This window comes from Apium graveolens, chromosome 3, assembly GCF_009905375.1.
Source record: "Apium graveolens cultivar Ventura chromosome 3, ASM990537v1, whole genome shotgun sequence".
Taxonomy (NCBI): Eukaryota; Viridiplantae; Streptophyta; class Magnoliopsida; order Apiales; family Apiaceae; genus Apium; species Apium graveolens.
In genome coordinates this window covers 119,791,745-119,815,723 of record NC_133649.1, presented here as the reverse complement: position 1 = coordinate 119,815,723, position 23,979 = coordinate 119,791,745, and the positions used below count along the sequence as shown (strand labels likewise).

The 23,979-nt window shown below is 39.4% G+C and overlaps 1 non-coding gene across 1 annotated transcript; it reads right to left on the bottom strand.

Moving 5' to 3' along the window:
- Window positions 1-5,095: 5,095 nt before the first annotated feature.
- LOC141715757 (small nucleolar RNA R71) lies at window positions 5,096-5,200 on the bottom strand. Its single transcript, XR_012572508.1, has one exon. It is a non-coding gene; the product is annotated as a small nucleolar RNA R71 (small nucleolar RNA).
- Window positions 5,201-23,979: the final 18,779 nt, after the last annotated feature.

Below are 23,979 nucleotides of genomic sequence, written 5' to 3'. Positions count from 1 at the left end.
GGCCAAGCGTTCAAGGTGAATGGACGGCGATTGAAGCATTACTATGGGGATACGGCAAATCGTGAGGTAGTTAGTGCCGTTTTATTGTCAACTTGATCTTGGGAATTCTACGTCAAGCTAGCGACGTAAACCAAGCGCTTCTTGGGAGGAAACCCAAGCTTGTTGTACATTCGTATATAGAAGGAAGAAGAAAACAGGAAGAAAACTCAAAAAAATTAGAAAATTGGAAAAATTCAGTGCCAACTACATTAGCATGGCGCGCCTGTGCTGAGAAGCGGGGCGGTCGTGCTGAACTTCCAGTAGTTGCGTGCGCCCGCCCTGGTATGCGGGGCGGCCGCGCTGGAATTCCAGTAGCACGGCGCGCCAGCGCTGCACCCTGTAGAAAAAAAATAGAAAAATCAAAAAATCAAAACAAAATCACATCACCGCCGAATTTTACTCCCTCCACCTTCCATATTTCCCTCTCCAAATCAATTTCAATTACCCCATTACTCTCATCATTCTCATAATCAATTCCCCCTTCCTTTCTAAACCTAATTCTACACCCTATATATACATACACTTAAACACAATCATCTCCATCACTTTTCAATTCTCAAAATTCTAAATCTCTCTTACACACATCTTTTTTTCAAACTTATTCAAATTCAATGGCACCCAAGAGACAAAGAACCCAAGTTAGCAGCAGCACCACCGATTCTTCTAATGTTGGGGGTGTGAGGCCCAGGTTTGCAACTTCAGAGGCTGAGGCGGAGTATACGAGGCTGCTATCGAAGCCCATAGCCAAGGAGAGAGGTTTTCTGCCATCGGGGAGGGATGGTAAGTTGCTTGAGATGATTATGGAGATGGATTGGGTTACTTTTTATGAGGCACCAGCTGTTGTGCCCATGAGTGTGGTTCGCAAGTTTTACGTGAACGTGAAGGCGGATAAGAACGGTTATTCAGTGTTAGGGGATTGGCGGTAGATTATACTGTGGATGCTATTCGGAGGGTGCTAAATCAGCCCGAGAGACATCCAGGACAGGATAATTGGGTGATGAAGACTGGGGAAATTTTAACTTAGATTTAATTATTACTACTCTCTGCGTTCCCGACACTCACTGGAAGTTCATGAAGGGGTCGAATGAGTATGCTATTTTCCATGCATCATGCATGAATAGGTATGCCCGTGCATGGAACAAGTTTAATTATGCTAACATTATGCCTTATCACATGTGCATGATGTTATGATGGACCGGGAAAAGCTGTTGTAGGGTATTCTGCAGGGTGATTATGTGGACTTGGGGTCCATTATTTTTCAGGGGATTTTGAGGTTTCTGCGAGGGAGCACTACGGGTTCCATTCCGTATGCGTCAATTGTGACGAAGCTGTGTGTGGCAGTTGGTGTTCATTGGCCTGCACACGAGCAACTGCAGTTGCCTAATGCCCCGATTGATAGTTCGCCTATAGCAGTGATGCAGAAGTGGTACGGTAGAAAGGCTGATGAGAATGGGCTCGGTTACTCCCATGGTCACTTACCGGGTGGACTGCCAGCTGATCAGACACATGCTGGTGGTTCTGCTCAGATTAGTAAAGCAGCATGGAGACATCAGATAGGAGAGGTCGGTTCTTCATAGCAGTAGCAGCCAGATGTTGAGGGAAGTGTTGGTTTGAGTTCAACACAATATATGTGCTTGATGAGGAGGATAGATGTGATGCATGACATCCATAACAGGTTTACATAGGACCTTACCCAGGCGTTGGGGACTGAATTCAGAGCCACAGGTGTTGACATCAAGTGGCCAGTTTTCGGTGAGGACTCTGTGTACCCGCCTCCTGATACTCCCGACACTCCACCCGTTGAGGGTGATGATCCTGATTCCGAGTAGGTATGCCTGATTCCTTACTATTACCTTCACTGATAACAGTGAATATTTTAAGTTTGGGGGTGGTAGTTAAGGAATATATGTTATTTGTGTGTCCATATAGTTGCATATTCATGATATTTTAGTTTATATAGTTGCATATTTGCCATGTAGTAGTTTTTTTTATTTTGCATGTTAGTATGTTGCATATAAATTGCATGTGCATTGTATCATGACCCCTTAAGTTTAATTTACCGATTGATTTGTGATTTTGATGCTAGTGTATTGATGTCGTATAGAGTGTTGCTAAGTCCTATCGAGTTGATTTGCATGCTAGAAGCAATAAAAATTTCACTAAGTCTTAAAGGTTGCTTGAATGCTATATCATGATCATGTTTTATTTGTTTATCGAGGTTTAATCACTTGTTTATATCTAGAATGTATGATATTCTTTTAGTGGCGTAATAACATGGATATTTAAAAAGTTAGAGAAAAATATTGGATTTCATTGCTAGTTGTAGTGGCTAGGTGTCAAATGGCTAGTAGATGACTCATATTTATATGAGTAGTCGAGGGTTGAACGAGATGGAGCGAAACGCACTCGTTTAGAAATTGTTGAAAAAAAATGAAAAAAAGAAAAAAATATGTGTTATGCATAATTGATAACGAGTGGGCTTTTTAATACTCGAGTTATTAAGTTGTTAGGGGACTTTGTGCCTAGTGACCTAAGGCTGTTATAGTCTGGGATCCACTAACCTAACGCTCGCTACATGGGTATTATTGTATAAGTCTTTTGTGGACCTCACTCATTACACGAACAAATAAGCATACTTGTGTTGTTATGTGTTATCAATAAAAGCATGAATCCGTGAAATAACTCCGATAAAAAATTGAAGTGTTGTCAGTCATTTTGAGTTTAACGTTTATTCTATTTATAACCTTGTGATTGCATTGATGAGTAGTGATTATTGATATAGTTGCGATAGTATATCTGTTAAGCATCTACACACACACACGTTTCTGGCTTGTGAGTTGATTTGTGAGATTTGATTGATCTTTGTGTGAATAACTACATTTGTTGAGATGTTGCTCATTGGTTGGTTTAGTTATTCTGAGGGGATCGTTGCATTCATGTTAGTTGCATTCATGCATTTTTGTTTCTTGTTCTTTGAGTCTATTTATGCTTGAGGACAAGCGTTGGTTCAACTTTGTGGGTGTGTTAAGTGGAATTTATGTCCACTTAGAATGCTTCGTAAAGACTTGAATTGGTGTTTTGTACTCGAGTTGTTTATGTTTTTGTAGTATTTTTGCATTTCAGGCATAGTTGGAGGAAGGATGAGGTTTAGCGTTGTTTTGTTGCTAAATTAGTGTTAGGAAGGTGTCTTAGATGTTTGTGTGTTGATCACCATAAAAAACCAGCAAATAAAACAAAGCAATTCATTTTCTCCAGAAGGGCGCGGCCGCGCTGTGATAGCGCGCGACCGCGCTGGGATAGCGCGCGACCACGCCAGGCCGAAACTTAATAATCCTGTTTTGAGTAGAAGATTGATTTTCTGGACTTCCATGCTGATTGGGCTGCTATATAAAGACATCTTAAAGATGTTTTTCATAACAGAGATGAAGGAGAAGACGGATAGAAGACCTAAGAGCACAAATATAACAAAGGAGAAGAAAAACTTGTTTATACTTGTGATTCTTTAATTGAGTTGTAATCTTGGATGCTACTTTTCTTGTTTATTGAACCTATTACTCTTGTTTAACATACTTTGATTATTATTTAGTTTATAAATACTTAGTTTATTATACCATGCTTTCATCAGAACCCACATTGATGATGAGTTCGGTTATGGGCTAATCATTATCGTGGGGTTCTAACAGATTTCTTATGGATTTTAATAGTTAATTTGTTTCGATACCTTAGTGTTTAATGATTGTATGATATCCTAGTATTGGTTGTGCTTATTTGTCTTATGAGCGTCGTGAACTTATAAGATAGCGTGTTAATCTCTATTGAAGCGAAAGTGAATATAGGGGTTTAGAACTTGCCATGCTAGCATAGGTTCATGTATTTGATATGCATGATTTGTAGGTAATTTTAACCATCTTACTTGCCCTATAAATCATAATAGATAACTTGCGAATTAAACCGTTATGTTGTCCAATTCTATAGACATCCAGGGTCTCAATATAATTGTTATCTATTCAGCTTCTATCTCTTTTGTGGATGTCTGGTAGTAGGGTATTCGTGCAACGAAAGTTGGCGTTTACTAGTTTCATGTTATCTGATTAGTGTCATCGCCATTGCATGCTAAGGTTAAGAACAAAAAGGCTATTGAATGAAGTATTTAATGAAGTTAGAATCCCATGTTTGTGTTATATAAGTAAATCAACCTTAATTCTCTTAGTTAATTTTTAGTTAGTATAATTCTTTAGTTATAAACAATCTCAACTTGATATCATCTTAGCATTGAATAATAACCATATCATTGTTGCATAAGTGCATAAATTGAACTTAACATAACGAGTCTCTGTGAGAACGAACTAGAAATAATTCTATATTACTTGCGAACGCGTATATTTGCGTGTAATATTAGCGCGTGTTTCCATCCTAACAAGTTTTTGGCGCCACTGCCGCGGACTCGTGGTTTACTTTTAGTTTAGGTGATTGACATCAGTGGTCGTTAATGTGCACTGACTCGGATATTTTACTTACTTGTTTGTTTGTTGCTTTTTCAGGTACTCTAGAGAGCGTGTATGCTAACGCGTTCTCGATCTCAAAAGAGAACACTGGATAAAGCGGAGGAAGTAGTGGAAGAAGTTCTTGTTGAGGAGAAAGTTGAAGAAGAAGCTCTTATTGCAATAGGAGAACCAGAAGCGAATCTGAAGGCTTTGATGGATTACTCTCAACCTAAGATCAATGATATTCAGTCTAGTATTGTCAGACCAGCCATCACGGCTAATATTTTTGAGATCAAAACTAGCACGATTCAGATGGTGCAGAACTCGGTTTAGTTTGAGGATTCTCCTACGGAAGATCCTAACATGCATATTAGAGATTTCATTGAGATATGTGATACTTTCAAATTCAACAATGTGTCTGAAGTTGCTATAAAGCTAAGGCTTTTCCCATTCTCTCTGAGGGATAAAGCTAAGTGTTGGTTGCATTCTCTAACTCCAGACTCTATCGCTAAATGGGAAGATCTTGCTCAAAAGTTTCTTACTAAATTCTTTCCTATGGCGAAGACTGATGCAATCAGGAATGCTCTTACTCAATTTGCGCAGCAATCAGGAGAGTCTTTGTGAGAAGCTTGGGATCGTTATGAGGAAATGCTTAGAAAGTGTCCTCGTCATTGGATGCCTGATTGGATAATTATCAACTGCTTTTATAATGGCTTGGGAGCACAGTCTAGACCCATGCTCGATGCAGCATCAGGTGGAGCCTTATGGACCAAGAGCTATGATGAAGCTTATGAGTTGATTGAACTGATGGCTGCTAATAAATACCAGAACCCTTCTCATAGACTAAATCAAGGCAAAGTAGTAGGAATTTTAGAGGTGGATGCAGCTACTGCTATAACTGCTCAGCTTAAGGCTTTGACGATGAAGGTGGATTCTTTGGCTATTTATGGAGTTAATCAGATCACTAGTGCCTGTGAGCTTTGTGCTAGTGCGCATGAGACAGAGCAGTGTGATATATCTGGTGAATTAGCTCAGTTCGTGAGCAACTTTCAGAGGTCGCAGCACCCAGTTCCAGCCACCTATCATCCCAACAACCGTAATCATCCTAACTTTAGCTGGAGCAACACTCAGAATGCGGTTCAACAGCCTTATCAGCTGTATGTAACAAAGCAATACAACCCTCCTGGTTTTCAACAACTGCAATATGCTCCAAGACAACAACTCCAACTTCAGCAGTTACCCCATGGAGGTACAAGTCAAACTAATGAAAAATCTGAACTGGGGGAGTTGAGGCTCAGGTGCAAGAGCCAGGCGGTTTCTATTAAGACCTTGAAAAATCAAAATGGGCAGATTGCCAATGCCTTGCTGAATCGACAACCTGATACTCTTCCTAGTGACACAGAAGTTCCAGGAAAGAAGGAAGCTAAAGATCAGGTTAAGGCAATTACATTGAGGTTTGGGAAGGTTGCGAATCCCGAAAAATCTCAAGTTTCGGAAGATGAAGCTGTGGCTGAAGAAGATGTGTAGAAGGAAGTAGAAGTGGAACCTAGGATGAAAACTGTGGAACACACTCCTCCTGAGGGTAATACAGTGGAGAAACAGATTTATCCTCCACCTCCTTTTCCTTAGAGGCTGCAAAAGCAAAAGGTGGATAAGTAGTTTGCAAAGTTTCTGGAGGTGTTTAAGAAACTTCATATCACCATACCTTTCGTTGAAGCTCTTGAATATATGCCTAGTTATGCGAAGTTTATGAAAGGTATTCTCTCTCTGAAAGTGAAGCTCGATGACTTAGAGTCCGTTGCTCTAACGGAGGAATGCAGTGATGTACTGCAACAGAAGTTGCCCCCAAAACATAAAGATCCTGAAAGCTGCACTATTCCTTGCACCATTGGAAACTTGTCGTTCGACAAGTGTTTATGTGATTTGGGAGCTAGCATCAATCTTATGCCTTTATCAATCTTTAAGAAGTTGGATTTATCTGATCCAAAGCCTACTTATATGTCCTTACAGTTGGTCGATCGTTCTATTATATATCCATGAGGCATTGTGGAGGATGTCTTGGTCAAGGTGGACAAACTCATCTTTCATGCTGATTTTATAATTTTTGATTTCGAGGAGGATAAAAAGATTCCCATAATCTTGGGAAGACCATTCTTGGCTACTGGCAAAACCTTAATAGATGTGCAGAAGGGTGAGCTCACTATGCGAGTACTGGATCAGGATGTGACGTTCAATATTTTCAATGCCATGAAATTCCCTACTAATAATAAGGAGTGCTTAAAAGTGGAATTGGTTAATTCTGTGGTTACTTCAGAACTTGATCAAATGCTAAGGTCTGATGCCTTAGAGAAGGCCCTATTGGGGAATTCAGATAGTGAAGATGATGAAGGTGATGAATAGTTGCAGTATTTGAATGCTTCTCCTTGGAAGTGAAGGCTGGATATGCCTTTTGAATCTCTTGGAATGTCAGAACTGAAAAATGCCGAGGGGCGTCTCAAGCCATCTTTTGAGAAAGCTCCTACACTCGAGCTTAAACCATTGCTTGAACACTTGAGGTATGCTTTTTTAGGTGATGCATCTACTTTTCCTGTTACCATTGCATCTGACCTTTCAGGTAGTGACGAGAAAAAGCTCTTGAGAATTCTGAGAGAGATCAAATCCGAAATTGGATGGACTATAGCAGATATCAAGGGAATCAGCCCTTCTTATTGCATGCATAAAATTCTGCTAGAGGAAATAAGCAAGTCGACTGTTGAGAAATTGAGGAGGCTAAATCCGATAATAAAGAGGTTGTGAAGAAGGAAATTCTCAAGTGGCCAGATGCATGGATCATCTATCCTATTTCTGACAGTTCTTGGGTGAGCCTAGTTAATGCGTGCCGAAGAAAGGAGGCATAATAGTTGTTGCTAATGAGAAGAATGAGCTCATTCCTACTCAAACAGTCACGGGGTGGAGATTTGCATGGATTACAGGAAGCTAAACAAGGCCACGAGGAACGATCTCTTCCCTCTTCCTTTTATTGATCAGATGTTTGACAGGTTGGTTGGGCATGAGTACTACTGTCTTCTGGATGGCTATTCGGGTTATAATCAGATTTGCATCGCTCCAGAAGATCAGGAAAAGAATATGTTCACTTTTCAGTTTGGTACTTTTGCCTTCAGAAGAGTTTCTTTTGGGTTGTGTGGTGTAACTGCCACATTTCAGAGATGCATGATGGATGTCTTCTCTGATATGATTGGTCAGAATGTGGAGGTGTTTATGGATGATTTCTATGTGTTCGGGGATTCTTTCGACGAGTGGTAGTGGATAAGATCACTTTGTGGGGACAAGCTTGGTTAATTGAAGCTAAATTTGTATATCAAAAACCTTGTATGAATGATAATATATCCAAAAAGAGAGAAGGTTTTTGAGAAGATGTATGTGTTTAGAAATTTGAGAGAGATGAAGAGAGTATACTTCTTGAAAATCCCAGCGACTTTGTGGCTCTTAGATTGGTATGGGTTGGGGTGGGGTTTATTTATAGGAGAGTTTGGGTAGTTTGAATGGTGGAGATTTAAGGAAAATAAATGGTGGATGATGGAAGTGGCATGGATTGATGATATGGAAAGTAAGGTGTGTTAGTTGTGTTTCTTTGCCACTTGCCATATGAGACAAACAAGTTTATGGAGTTCAAAAACTCAGCTGATTTATTTTAATAGTTATATATTTTCCTTTTCTTTTAATCATGGTTTAATCATTTAATTAAGCAATAAACACCATTAAATATAACCACATTAAATTTTTTTAAATAAATACCATAAAGAATATGATAAATATTTAAATAATATAAAATGATGTCCTGAAAGTTTTGGTCAACCTTGGTCAATGGTAACTAGGTCAAACGTGGTCAACTGTGGGACCAACTGCCTCGAAATTTGTGCCCGTACAAAAATTCTTGAAATGTTATGAAAATTTTACATGCATATAAAATATTATTTAAATGATCCATACCAAATTTCAAGTCATTCTAGTATGTGGAAGTATTTTATCTAGATTTAAAACAGTTCTGTCATCCTTTTCTTCTAAGTAAAGATACCATTGGTCTTGAAACGAAAGAGATGGATCTTTTGACCAAAGATTTGACTAGAATATATACTTAAAATATATTTCCTAATATATAAAATATATCTGGATGGTAGGAAATATTTTTGAGTATTTTTGAATAATTTTCTTCAAGAAATACTGATTTTACGAAAATAGAGAAAATTACGTCAAGTATACATGAAATGGGTTATAAAAATTGATATTAATATTCCAATCATGAATATTAATAAACATTGCATAAAAACTCTTTTGATGAATGTAAAAATATATTTTAGAGTGAAGAGTAAAGATATTTTTGATATAGCACGAGTCTACTAAAGAATATTAGTGATCATATTGCCTTATAGATATATTTCATAAAGGTATAATTTTGATGTTTCAGAATAATGGAATATCTCTTTTATATGAATAAACTTCAAAATAATTTTGCTAGTTTGACCATTTGCTCCGATTTGGATCGGTTAAATTCATGTCCTAATAGAGAGGATCTACATGTATTTAAATTTTATATTCAGTCGTACAAATACCAAAATAAATAAAATATTGAATACATCCTTTCAATCTTCCCCTTGGTATTTTCCAAACAAACATAAAATATTAAATTTTTAAGTGTGTGCTTCCCCTTGATGTATGCATGAATTAAAAAATTATTTTTGCACATATAGTCTGTGGAACTAAGCTTGATTCCTCTCTTAGGATAATTCATGCAAAATATTTTTGTTAGATGTATCATAAAAATATATTGAAGTAGAATGTTAATCTTTTAGCAAGTGTCTAGCAAAATTTAAAATTTTGAAAAATGGGGGTGCAATTTCTTCTTCCCTTGTGTTTGGAATAATGCCAAAAACATCATACAAATATGTCATGGTAGCCATTTATTTAAACCCATATTTTTACTTAACAAATATCTAAGCATTTGTTAATATTTATATATATTTGTGCACTGGATTTTGACTTGTGCAAATAAATAAAATTGATAAAAATTAGAAACACACGTACTAGCACACATGTTTTATCAATTTTCTTTACGTGGCTATCACACAATTATAGCCCAAAATAGTAAATCATGCCAACTATTTTTACAAGTATTTTTAGAGAAAAAAGTGTTGAGCATGATTTTATTAAAAAAACCAACAGAATTGTTCATTTGAATATATGGACAGGTTTTGGATCTACATAATTATAAAATAGATAATAATTATTAATAACAATTTTATAAATGGATTCAAGATTTTAGTGCATCATAGTATACATTCTTGCTGGAAATATTATATAAAAATTTATGTGCACTTCTGATAGGGAATAAAATAAATCCTGATTATGTAATTAATATCGCATTAATTGCACATGATTTGGGCTACAAGGCCCAATAAGCAGATGTATGACATTCAGACCAAAAAAGTCAACACATTGATCAGGCTTGATGGACCAGATCAGGCCTGATGGAACCAAGAAGGCCCAGAACCCTGAATATTAATTAAATTTGTAATTAATTAAATAAGGAGGGAATCAGCTATCAATATGAGTCCTAATGAAGATATAAATCCTCGTAGATCAGCTTCCAAGGGACCTAATTGAATAGGGAATCGACCTCCTATTTCCTAGGACTCCAAAGTCCATTCTAACTCTGAGACTTGCCCACCAAGTATCCTAAATCAAGTCCAATTCAAGGAATCTCAACATCTATATGAGGGGTCTCACCCCATAAATGAGAACTACATTTTTGACTTGATTCCTGGCATACAGCAAGGTACGTAGACATCTTGTTAAGGCAGATCGAGTCACGAAACACAAGAGCAGTCAAATCGAGCCCCGAAGCTCACGTTCCCTAGTAATAAATACAACAATTATTATACCTTAGTTTTTCATTCATAAAATTTGGCGCCGTCTATGGGAAAACACAACAATAACCATGGCGAGAATACGGAGAGGAAGCAGCGCCCTAAAAGGAGGAACACCAGCGGGGACAACCGAAATGATTTCGTCAACCGTGGAGGTACCTCCGTATTCAACCTATGCCGCTACCCAAGGAGGAGCCCAGGTAGGGGCAACTGAACCTCAACCTCAAGGGACGATTCCCCCGGCTCCTCAAGGGATGAATCCCCAACTTCAATAACTATATACACCTATGAATTCTCGACCCGTTGGGTATGAGTATTCAACTATTGTGACCACTAACCCCCCTTATGAGATGCCCCTTTAGCCCGAGGTTGGAGGTAGTGGACATGCTGGATGGAGTGAAGCACGGGGCAAACACCCCCTATATACAAGGTTTGGCTCCTATCCCGGAGGATTGGGAATTTTCTGGTACTTATACTGAGAGAGACTCTGAATTTTCGGATGATGTAGTAGCCCCAAGAAGGAGACGTGCCTGCAAAGAGCCGATGCCTGATGGTAACCAACGTCCCAGGTGCACTCGAGGGATGAATCCCCAAAAAGTGCAGGAGAGAATCAGGGCTCATGAGGCTGAGATTCAAAGGCTGAAGCGCGACTTGGAGGTGCACCAGGCCCCCAGACCTCCACTACCACCTAGAGGGAGAAATCATCCTCCAATAATAGACCTGGATGGTCCGTCACAAAGAAAGACTGTAGTCCCAAGAGCTGATCCAAACAACCTTTTCCCCCTTGGAGATCCTGATGATCCTACTCCAGCATTCACTGAAGAGATAATGAATACCCATATCTCAAGGAAGTTCAAGATTTCCACTATCAAAGCCTATGATAGCACTGGAGGTCCCGCCAATCATGTCAGGACATTCTCTAATGCACTGTTGTTGCAGCCCGTGAATGACTCCATTAAGTGTCAGGCCTTTCCTCAAACCCTGTTGGGAATGGCTCAAAGATGGTATAGTCATTTTCCCCCGAACTCTATTGGGTCCTTCAGAGAATTAAGTCAGGCTTTTATTAAGCAGTTCATCAGCGGGAGAGTGCATGAAAAAAGTTCAGCATCCCTCATGAGCATTGTGCAGGGAGAGAAGGAATCTTTGAAAGACTACCTGAATCATTTCACAAAGGAAGCTTTAAAAGTCCCAGACCTTGATGACAAGGTAGCAATGATAGCACTGCAACAGGGAACTAGGGATGAGTTCTTCAAGTTGTCCTTGGCCAAGCGCCCCCCTGAAAGCATGTTGCAGCTCCAAGATAGGCCCGGGAAGTACATCAAAGTGGAGGAGAGCATGAGGAAGACAGTAGTAAGTAACGAGCCCACTGGAGGCAAGAAGTGGAAAACTGATCTGAAGTATATCGCTAAGGACAAATATCCCAGAACTGAGCAAAACCATGATTCAACCCCAAAGAAGGGAGGACCTGGCCAAAAGTTCACTGAATACGCTAAGCTGAATGCTCCTAGAAGTCAGATCTTGATGGAAATCGAGAAAGATCAAGATATTCGTTGGCCTAAACCCTTGAAGGCTGATCCTGCCAAGCTAGATAAGAGCAAATATTGTAGATTTCACGAAGATGTTGGTCATAACACCGATGAGTGTAGGCAATTGAAAGATGAAATAAAATTCCTCATTCGGAAAGGAAGATTGAACAAGTACACCGGGGATGGAAGAGATAGGAATAACAATGGGAGAAAGAAATTTAAAGATCATAGAAGGGACCAAGATGATCAGGGGCAAAATCACCAGCCTAGGGGACCAGTTATAATTACAATCTTTGGAGGACCACGACCCCGATGGCCTGTGATAAACACAATCTTTGGAGGACCAACTGCTGGTTTATCCAAAAACTCAAGGAAAGCATATACTTGATAAGTGGCATTTTATACCACTTAGAGCGTCTCATAACAGCTTGAATTGGTGTCTTGGACTCAAGTATTTTGTGTATTTGATGCTTTTTTTAGTATTTTTGCATTTCAGGGTATAACTTGCTTAAATAAGTGGTTTTCATCAAATAAAGCTTATGGAAGTACTTGGAATCAATCTAGGGGTGATGAGCGAAGAAATCAGCAAAAACATGACCAAATGAAGAATTTTCCAGAAGGGTAGCACGCGACCGCGCGCCAGGAGCAAGCGACCGCGTGTCAGCACGCGACCGCGTGAAGAAAGCAAGCGGCCGCGTGCGTGCGGAATTTCAGATGCTGGTTTTATTTGTTTTCAATTCTATTTGGGCTTCTGTTGGCGCGGTGACTCATGGACTCTTATATAAACCTTATAGGAAGACGTTTTCTTCAACCAAAGCGAAGGCAAGAAGATTGAGAAGATCATTTTAGCACGTAACAACGAAGAAGAGGAAACATTAGTTTATCTTGTGATTCTTTTAATTCGTTATAACAGTGGATACTAGTTTTCTTTATGCTTTGAATCTTAATACTCTTGTGACGTACTTCATTATTTATTAAGTATTTTTTTCAGCCTCATATCATTGTGTTATTATCATGCTTTGATATGAATCCATGGTGACGATGAGTTCTATTATGGGTTAATCGTGATCATGGGATTCTAGCGGATTTACTATGGAATTCTTTAGTTAATTGTTTAATACCTTGGTATGCGGTGATTGTATGATATCTAGTATAGGTTGTGCTTATTCGTCTTATATGCATCGCGAACATATAAGATAGCCTGTTAATCTCTTGTGAAGTGACAGTGGATCTTGAGATTTAGAACTTGTCATGCTAGCATATGTTTATGTGTCGTATGCATGATTAGCGGGTAACTCTAACCGTTTTACTTGCCCTGTATAATCATCATGAATAACTTTTGCTTAAATCGTTATGTTTTTAAATTCCGTAGACATATAGGGTCTCAACATAATTGATGCCTATTCAACTTCTATCTAAATTATGGATGCTTGGTAGAATGGTATTCGTACAACAAAAGTTGGCGTTTATCAGTTTCGTGTTGTTCAATTAATATCATCACCATTACATGCTAAGGTTAATAACAATAACTATTGAATGAAGTATTAATGAAGTTAGGATCTCATGTGTGTTTAATATTGTTAATTCAAGTGTTTAATTCTCGTAGTTAATATTAGTTAACCAACCTTAATTGTTATTGTCTTGGCATTGAAGAATAATCATACATTGGTGAGTAAGTGTTAATTAAATATAATTAATCAGAGTCTCTGTGGGAATGAACTAGAAATCATTCTATATTACTTGCGAACGCGTATACTTGCGTGAATTAATTAGCGCATGCTTTATGCCTAACAAGTTTTTGGCGCCGCTGCTAGCGACTCGGTGTTAATTTGTTTAGTTTATGTACTTGCCATCAGTGGTCATTAGGATTCATTGATTAAGACTTGTTACTTACTACTTCCAATAGTGTTCAAGGTACTCTAGCGAGCGTCTATGCAAACACGTTCTCGCACTCGTAAGAGAAATCTGGATAAAGATGAGGAAATAGATGAAGCTCTTGACTTTCCAGAGAAGATAGTTTTGAAAGATTCGGATAAAGAGAGTGAAAAGAAAGAACCTGAAATAATGGGTGATCGTCTAGCTGAAGCTAGTCAAGCTCTTATGGACTTTTCTCAGCCTAAAATTGATGACATTCAGTCAAACATCATTCATCCGGCTATTGAGGCCAATACTTTTAAAATCAAGTCGGGCACTATTCAGATGGTGCAGAATTCTGTTTCTTTCGGAGGGGCTGCGACTGAAGATCCCAACATGCATATCAGGAATTCTGTCGAGATCTGTGGTACTTTCAAATATAATGTTGTTACTGATAAGGCTATCTAGCTGAGGCTTTTCCCATTCTCTCTGAGGGACAAAGCTAAGGACTGGTTACATTCTTTACCAGCTGGGTCCATCACTACTTGGCAAGATCTTGCGTAAAAGTTTCTGGTGAAGTTCTTTCCAATGGCCAAAACTGCAGCTATGAGGAGTGCTCTTACTCAATCTGTGCAGTATCCAGGAGAATCTATGTGCGAGGCTTGGGAGCGCTATAAGGAGATGTTGAGAAAGTGTCCACATCATGGTATGCCTGACTGGATGGTGATCACTAGTTTCTATAATGGTTTGGGGATCCAATCTTGACCCATGCTCGATGTAGCTTCTAGAGGTGCCTTGTGGGCCAAAAGCTATACTGAGGCCTATAATCTCATTGAAACTATGGCTGCAAACAAGTATCAAAACCCGACTCAAAGGATGATGCCTGGGAAGGTAGCAGGTATTATGGAAGTTGATGCAGCTACAGCTATTGCAGCGCAGCTCAAGGCGCTGACTCTGAAGGTCAATTCTTTAACCAACTATGGCGTAAATCAAATAGCTAGTGTCTGTGAGCTTTGTGCAGGCTCTCATGCTATGGATCAGTGTTCTCTTGCTAATGAATCTGTTCAGTATGTGAACAATTTTCAGATACCGCAGCAGCCTGTGCCCGCTACTTATCATCCTAATAACAGAAATCATCCTAATTTAAGATGGAGCAATAATCAGAATGATGTTCAGCAACCATATCAACAAGCTGCAAATAAACAGTTTAATCCACCTGGATTCCAGAACCCTCAACAATTTGCTCATAGGCAACAATATCCTCAACAAGGAGGTGCTGCTCCACCTTCTAGTGCTGATTTCGAGGAGTTAAAGTTGTTGTGCAAAAGTCAGGTTATTTCTATCAAGAACTTGGAAAATCAAATTGGACAAATAGACAATGCATTGCTCAATCGTCAACCTGGCACACTTCCCAGCGATACTGAAGTGCCAGGCAGGAAGGAAGGTAAAGAGCAAGTCAAAGCTGTCACCTTAAGGTCTGGAAAAGTTGCTGATGCTGAAAAAGCAAAAGATGTAGAAGTTAAAGTTGTAGATGAAGAAGGAATGCAAAAGGAGAAAGAGGCGGAACCAAGGAAGACTATTGTTGAACACACACTGCCTGAGGGTAATACAGGGGAGAAACAGCTCTATCCCCACCACCTTTTCCTAAGCGATTGCAAAAACAAAAGCTGGACAAGCAATTTGGTAAGTTTCTGGAGGTGTTCAAGAAACTTCACATCAACATACCTTTCGCTGGGGCTCCTGAGCAAATGCCTAATTATGCGAAATTCATGAAAGGTATTCTTTCAAGGAAGGTGAAACTGGATGATCTTGATACCGTTGCTCTAACGGAGTGCAGTGCCGTGCTGCAACAAAAGTTACCTCCAAAGCTTAAGGATCCAGGTAGCTTCACCATTCCTTGCACCATTAGCAAGTTGTCATTTGACAAGTGACTTTGCAATTTGGGAGCAATCATCAATCTGATGTCGTTGTCTATCTTCAAAAAGCTCAATTTGCCTGATCCGAAGCCCACCTACATGTCTTTACAATTGGCCGATCGTTCGATTACATACCCACGAGGCATTGTGGAGGACGTGCTAGTAAAGGTGGACAAGCTCATCTTTACTGTAGATTTTATCATTCTGGATTTCGAGGAAGATAAAAAGATTCCCATAATCTTGGGAAGACCTTTCTTGGCTACAGGACGTACCTTGATAGATGTGCAAAAAGGTGAACTCACTATGAGGGTGCAAGATCAAGATGTGACATTCAATGTGTTCAATGCAATGAAATTCCCTACGGAAGATGAGGAGTGCTTCAAGATGGATTTGGTCAATTCTACAGTTACTTCAGAACTTGATCATGTGCTAAGGTCTGATGCCTTAAAAAAAGCCTTATTGGGGGATTTTGACAGTGAAGATGATGAAGGCAATGAGCAGTTACAATATCTAAATGCTTCTCCTTGGAAACGGAAGCTAGACATGCCATTTGAATCTCTTGGAAATACTGATCTCAAGAATGCTGAGGGAAAGCTCAAACCAGCTATTGAGGAAGCACCTACTTTGGAGCTTAAACCATTGCCTGAACACTTGTGGTATGCTTTTTTAGGCAATGCATCTACTTTGCCTGTTATTATTGCATCTGGCCTTTCAGGTAGTGAAGATGACAAGCTCTTGAGGATTCTGAGAGAATTCAAATCGGCCATCGGATGGACTATATCAGATATAAAAGGGATCAGCCCTTCATACTGCATGCATAAAATTCTACTAGAGGAAGGTAGCAAGCCGACTGTTGAGCAACAACGAAGGCTTAATCCTATCATGAAAGAAGTGGTGAAGAAAGAAATTCTAAAATTGCTGGATGCAGGAATCATATATCCTATTTCTGACAGTTCTTGGGTGAGCCCCATGCAGTGTGTACCTAAGAAAGGAGGTATTACTGTGATAGCAAATGAGAAGAACGAGCTCATCCCCACTCGAACAGTCACAGGTTGGAGGGTATGCATGGACTATAGGAAGTTGAATAAATCCATGAGGAAGGATCACTTCCCTCTTCCATTCATTGATTAGATGCTTGACAGGTTGGCTGGTCACGAGTATTATTATCTTCTGGATGGCTATTCAGGCTACAATCAGATTTGCAATGTACCAGAAGATCAAGAGAAGACTACTTTCACTTGTCCAATTGGCATGTTTGCTTTTCGCAGAGTTTCTTTTGGCTTATGTGGTGCACCTGCCACTTTTCAGAGATGCATGATGGCTATATTCTATGATATGATTGGAAATAATGTCAAAGTGTTCATGGACGACTTTTTCGTCTTTGGAACTTCGTATGATGGATGCCTGAATAATCTCCGTTTGGTGCTCAAATAGTGTGTTGAGACCAATCTGGTGCTCAATTGGGAAAAATGTCACTTCATGGTGTAACAAGGCATCATTCTTGGGCATAAGGTCTCTAGTAAAGGTCTTGAGGTGGATAAAGCCAAGTTGGGCATCATTGAAAATCTTCCGCCACCTATTTCTGTGAAAGGAATCCGTAGCTTTCTTGGTCATGCGGGTTTTATCAACGTTTCATCAAGGACTTCTCTAATATATCTAAGCCGTTGTGCAACTTGCTCGAGAAAGATGTGCCTTTCAAATTTGATGATAAATGCTTCACAGCATTCGAGACTCTCAAAAAGAGTTTAATCACAGCACCAGTTAATACGACACCTGATTGGAGAGAACCTTTTGAGATGATATGTGATGCAAGTGATTATGCAGTGAGGCAGTTCCTGGACAACGAAAGAATAATATCTTTCATGTGGTCTACTATGCTAGTAAGACGCTAAATGGAGCCCAACTGAACTACACCACTACTGAGAAAGAGCTCTTGGCTATAGTTTATGGTTTCAAAAAATTTCGATCTTATCTACTTGGGACAAAGGTGACAGTGTTCACTGATCACTCTGCCATCCGCTATCTGGTCTCAAAGAAGGATTCGAAGCCTAGACTTATTTGTTGGGTTCTCTTACTACAGATATTCGAGTTAGAAATCAAGGATAAAAAAGGTACTGAAAATCAAGTAGCTGACCATCTCTCTAGATTGGAGAATCCCGATTCTACTTCACATGATAAGACATTGATCAACAAATCTTTTCCTGATGAGCAGTTGTTCGCAATTCAGGAGGAAGAGCCATAGTTCGCAAACATTGTGAACTATCTTCTTAGCAATATAATGCATCCTAATATGAATGCAGCTCAAAAGAAAAAGTTTCTGCATGAGGTAAAGTGGTACATGTGGGATGAACCATATTTGTTTAGACAGGGAGCTGACCAGATCATCAAGAGATATATTCCATCCTGTGAGATGGAGGGGATATTACGAGACTTTCATTCCACAGCTTATAGTGGACATTATGGTGGTGAAAAGACATCAGCTCGTATTCTTTAAGCAGGTTTTTTTTGGCCTACGTTGTTTAAGGATGCATATCAGTTCGTTTTAAGGTGTGATCATTGCCAAAGAGTTGGGAATATTTCCAGAAAAGATGAGATGCCTTTAAATGTGCTACTTGAAGTTGAGGTCTTCGATGTTTGGGGAATCGATTTCATGGGACCATTTATCTCGTCCAGCAATAACCAGTACATCTTGCTGGCAATCGATTATATCTCGAAATGGGTAGAAGTCGAAGCTCTACCGACTAATGATGCAAAGGTAGTGTTGAGTTTTCTTCATAAGCAGATATTCACAAGGTTTTGAACGCCACGAGTTATCATAAGTGACGAAAGGTCGTATTTCTGCAATCGTAAGTTCACTTTTATGATGCAACGCTATGATGTGAATCATCGCATTACTACTGCCTATCATCCGCAAACTAATGGTCAAGTTGAAGTGTCTAATAGAGAGATCAAGCGCATTCTAGAGAAAGTCGTTTGTCCATCAAGGAAAGAGTGGTCTTTGAAGCTCGATGAAGCTGTTTGGGCTTATAGAATAACATACAAGACTCCACTTGGGATTTCCCCGTTTCAACTTGTCTATGGTAAGGGATGTCATTTACTTGCGGAGCTTGAGCATAAGGCTTATTGGGCATTGAAGAAGTTAAACCTTGATCTAGATGCAGCTTGGAAGAAGCGAATGCTTCAGTTAAATGAACTTGATGAATTTCGACTTCAAGCGTACGAAAACAACAAACTGTACAAAGAAAAGGTAAAAAGATGGCATGACAAGAAGCTAACTATTAGTCCCTTAACAATATAGCAAGAATTAAAGAAGGGGGGTTGAATGGAATTCTTGAACCTTTTTCTTGAAATAAAAATGTTCAACTCGATTATGGATATATTTGTTTTGATTAGCACAATGCGGAATGTAAACTTGAATGAATCAAAACATAAGTAATTAAAAACAAGAGTCTTTAAAAACTTTCTGGTGGATTTAAACAATTCCACCAGAGATATATATAATATATCGAGAGGACTCTGTGTGCAGAAATGCTCACAGCTGCTTACAAAATAGAACTGCTGAGAATACAGGAAATGCTAAAGATTGTGCTTACAAAGATTTCTCTATTTTTTATGTTTCTCAGCTATCTCAGTTTTTTTTTATTTGCTACTCTCTTGGTTTATATATTACTAAGATTATAAAGTCAAAAGAACTGAACAAATATAAAATCTAACAATCTTGATCTTTGCTGCTTTTCATCCTCTATTACCCAGTTAATGGGCTTCCACAGTGTGTTTGTATCCAACTCGACGGCTGTGTGTCAGCTTTCACTGTTCAACTGATGTTTGAATCTTGATATGATCATCCGTCGACTATCAGATCATCCGTCGATGACTTAATTGATCATCCGTCGACTGCTATGTTAAACATCCAATGATAGTCATTTGATCATCCGCCGAAGCTTTGTTAATCATCCGTCGGTAGCTATCTTGGCACTTGACTTCATTTCACTTATACAGAATTACAAGACATTGCTTATGTATAGTTAATCAACCTATTCTGCATATCTAGTTAAAGTCAACATGACTTATATACTACTACAGATTCTATACAAAGGCGCATACATCACTATGCTACAAACTTATTATTACACAAGCTACTCACTCGATGGATAATAAGTTAATCATCTGTCGGGACTATAATGAGTTATCTGTCGGGACTAAAACTCTTATCCGTCGAGTGCTACATAATTTCACTAAGTAAAATCTACTTAGACATTTTGTTTAAGTGATCATCAAGTACACAACATGTTCACAACAATCTCCCCCAATTTATGTCTACTGGAATTGTAGCCATAAATTAAGAGACACTTGATGATTACAAAACATCCTTAACATATATCTTTAAAGATAAGTAGATAAAACTGAAAGTGCTTCAATTTAAACAAAATGTACAAGGTTTGGCTCACAGTCAGTTCAAGATGCTCCTCTAGCCTGAGCAGATTTTTCTAGTTTCTTGAAGGTCTGGATCCTCTTCAAAGCTTTCTGTTGTTTTCTTCAATTTGATTCTGGAGCTGCCTGTGGAATTCTAATTCATCAGATTCTGAGAGATCTAACATTTCTTGCATCTCCAAGAGAGTCTCATTGCTAGAGATACTCAATTTGTCTTCTAATCTGAATAATCTTCTCACACCCTTGTCATCCATGAATTCCATCAGCTAGTAGGGCCTTAAATGCACTCTTGTCCCTGTGTATGGGATGATAAGAGTCTTGGTAAGTGCATCTTTGGCTCTAACACTCCTTAGCTCTTCAATCTTCTTCAATACTAATCTTCTTACAGTTACATTGAACCCAAAGTTTTTCTTGAAGGATGAATAGACTTTGATCAATACAACTTGGCTTTCTTGAAGTATCCTGTGAAGAGGCCACTGAATCTCCCTTCCTCCTTTGTACTTGAACACCAACCTTTCAGGTAGGTTTCTGTATGCATCAATTACCCTTACCTCATCCAGCTCCTCCAGATAAAGGTTTAGATCTGAGAATTCTTTGATGTCACATAAGTACAAGTAGTCTCCCCTGTTGACCTTGGGTTGAGCTTTGACTACTGACTTGGATTTGAGAGGTGACAACTTCACTTTCTTGACTGCCCTTGACTTTGTCCTTCTTGGATTAGTAAGAATTGGCAAGTTGAAGTCAGGAATTGGTAATTTGTCCCACTCTATTGGCTCATCCTTTGGCACAATAGGCTCTCCATGTATGTTCCTGTAGGGGTCCACCACCCTTATATCTTCAAATACCACAGAGGGCTTTGATAATTGAGTTTTAGCTTGAGTGGATTCCTTAGGAAATTGATCTTCCAATTCCTTGTCAACAACATCCAATTTCCTTTTTGTTCTTTTAGTCAGTTCTTTCTTTCTTGGGGATTTCTTCTGTTCTTCAATCTTCTTCTTTGATTCAGTAGCTTGAGATGATTGAGAGGGAATTTGTTGAGAAGAATTCACAGCCTGTACCTTGGCCAAGATAGCAAACTGTTCTTTCTTTTGTTTAGACTTCTTTGCATCTAGAGCAGCTTGCCTCTTTTCCTGATTCAATCTGGCTTTTTCTTCTTTCTTTGCATGAGCAAATTGTGGATGTCCAGCTACCACACAAATTTCCTTCCCATTTCTGAATATCTTTGCAATTCTCTTTCTTGAGGCTGAATCAGCTGGATCTTTGTAGAAGATAATAGATCTTGACAGAAGCTTCTTTTCATCAGGCTTGGGTGTCTCATACACAGTATCCATAGGGTTCTTCAAAGATGACTTTGGATAGTTTGCCCTTGGTTTAAGAATTATCTCAGCCTTTGTAGTCTTGATGCAGGAAGATTGTCCATTCGCCAGATAGTTCATGCTCATCTCATTCACACTGATTGGCTTGACATGAGAGTGATGGATGGCTGACTGAGCTGGTTCCTTGACTAATTCAAACTTTTTCTGTATGTCCTCATCAATCTTTTTCCAGTTGATCAGAGTCAACTTTCCTTTATCAGCATCTTTCAAATTTTCTGATGCTGCATTGATAAGATCTATACCATCTGCAACTGGTGGCTTGGAGATAGTAATTGAAGGTATAATTACTTTGCTGATTTGAACTAGAAGTTTCTCCCCCTCAGTTGGTCCTTTCTCCCCCTTACTTGATTCTCTCGCCCCCTTTTTGTTATCATCAAGTGGAGGAGTTAGGCCTTGTGCTTTAGCCAGTTGCATAAGAAGATTTGTCTGAGTCTGTTGATTTTGAAGAAGTAGAGCCACTGAATTCTCAATAACTTGAACTCTGTTCTCCAGCTTGGCTATCTTCTTGTCAGAATCTGATTCTCTCCTTAATCTCAGTAATAGATCTTGCATGGTACCATATGGCATTATTGAATCCAGCTTCGCAGAGTTATAGGTCTTCAAGTCAGCTATATCCCTTTTCAATTCATCCACACTGAGATTTTGTCTTAAGTGCTGGATCTTCATTAGATGTAGAGAGTCCGGGTGAGCTTGAAGAACAGCCTTGGTACCAGCATCTGAAGTTTCCTGAAGGGCCTGTTGAATAGCTATTAATTGTTTGACCAAAGACACCTCAAATTGTCCTGGTGTAGATTCCTTTGCCCATGCCCATTCAGGTAAACTTAAAGCAGAACTTGGGCCTTCAGCTCCCCCTAAGTTCATGCTTCCATCCAAAGAACTAGAGTCATCATCATCAGAATTTACTCCAAATTCTTCAGATGGCTCTCCAGCTTGAGAAGGCATTCTGTTCACAGCAGCTTTATCTCTTTGAAGAGATTATGTGGTGTGCACTAAATTCAAAGTCTGATGTGCCTCCATATTGCCCTGAGCAGCCAACAATTGATAGGCTGAAACAGGGTGAGTAAAAGTGTCAGCATCCAAGGAAATGTTATCAATTACAGCTTTGTAATGTTGCTGAAATTGTCTTTCCTTTTCAGCATCATCTACAATCATTGACTCACTAGCAATGGCTGGTTCCATCCTTATTTCTCCGGTACCTGCCTTTCTCTCATATTCTCTCTTTTGTTGCATCAGGGTCTCACCCTGGCTCCCCACCCTCACACCTTGACCTTCACCTACTAAGGTGGGACTCCTCTCACTCACTTTTGCCAATCCTGAATGAATGGATTGCTGAGATTCACTCTTTTCCTCTCGTTTTACCTGGGAGCAACCCAGCCTCTCACTCAATGCACTCTCCTCTCTCAGTCCTAAGAGTGATTGTATTACCACTAAATCTTCTGCACTTGAAATTATTGAAGTTTGAAGTTGTGCAGAGACACTCGACGGATAAGTGATATCCGTCGGGTAAGTGGTAAAGCTATCCGATGGATAACTGCTGTTAAGCTTATCCATCGGGATACAATCACTACTCGACGGATGAGCAATATCCATTGAGAGAGTAGAAATGAATGAGGTGGGAAGAGAAACTATTGTTGACTCTGTGTTGATTGAAGTTATTTGAGGCACATATGTCATAATAGAATCTGATAGAATTGGCAAGTGAGCCAACAAATCATCTAAAAGATGATGCTCACTTGCACTAGATTTTGGCTTCCCCAACAGAGTTAAAGAAGGGGAATCAGGAATTGAAGTGTTTATCATGTCCACTTCCAGTGAGTTAGTTGGTGAGTATTGTGTTTCAGTGGCTTCTATAATGAGAGATTTTGGCTGTGACTCCACATTTATTGGAGCCACATCAATCTGAATTTGAGAAGGTGCAGGGACTGTGTCTTTAGCACCAGTTTGCACTAAGTGTGTGCCCTGTGCATCCCCAGTTGTTTTGGATTTCTTCTTTCTAGTGTAAGTTTGGGGTGAGCTTGTGTCCCTAACCCTCTTGGCCTGTGCTCTTGGATGAGAGCTTTGTTCAATAGCCACATCCTTTTGGGAGGATGCAGCTAGAAGTGAGCTTTTGTCCTTTTTAAGCACTGCAGTTTGTTGGGAAACTGCAGTGTGGCTAGGCTGGGATTCACTCAACTTTCCAACTTTATCCTTGGAGTTTCTTTGATGTTCACCCCTTCCCTCACCTATCTTACCCTCCTTCACACTCCCCTCTTTGGCTTTGGTAGATTTTTCAACTGGTACCTTTTGAGAGATACCAGAGGGGTTTTCTTTGATTTGGATTTAGAAATTGCAGTTGTTTTAGCAGCTTTGGTAGGCAACTTTTGGTCATTGTCAAAGTTGCCATAGCTATGCCTGAAGTCAAAGAAATAGAAGAGATTGGAATAGTTGAG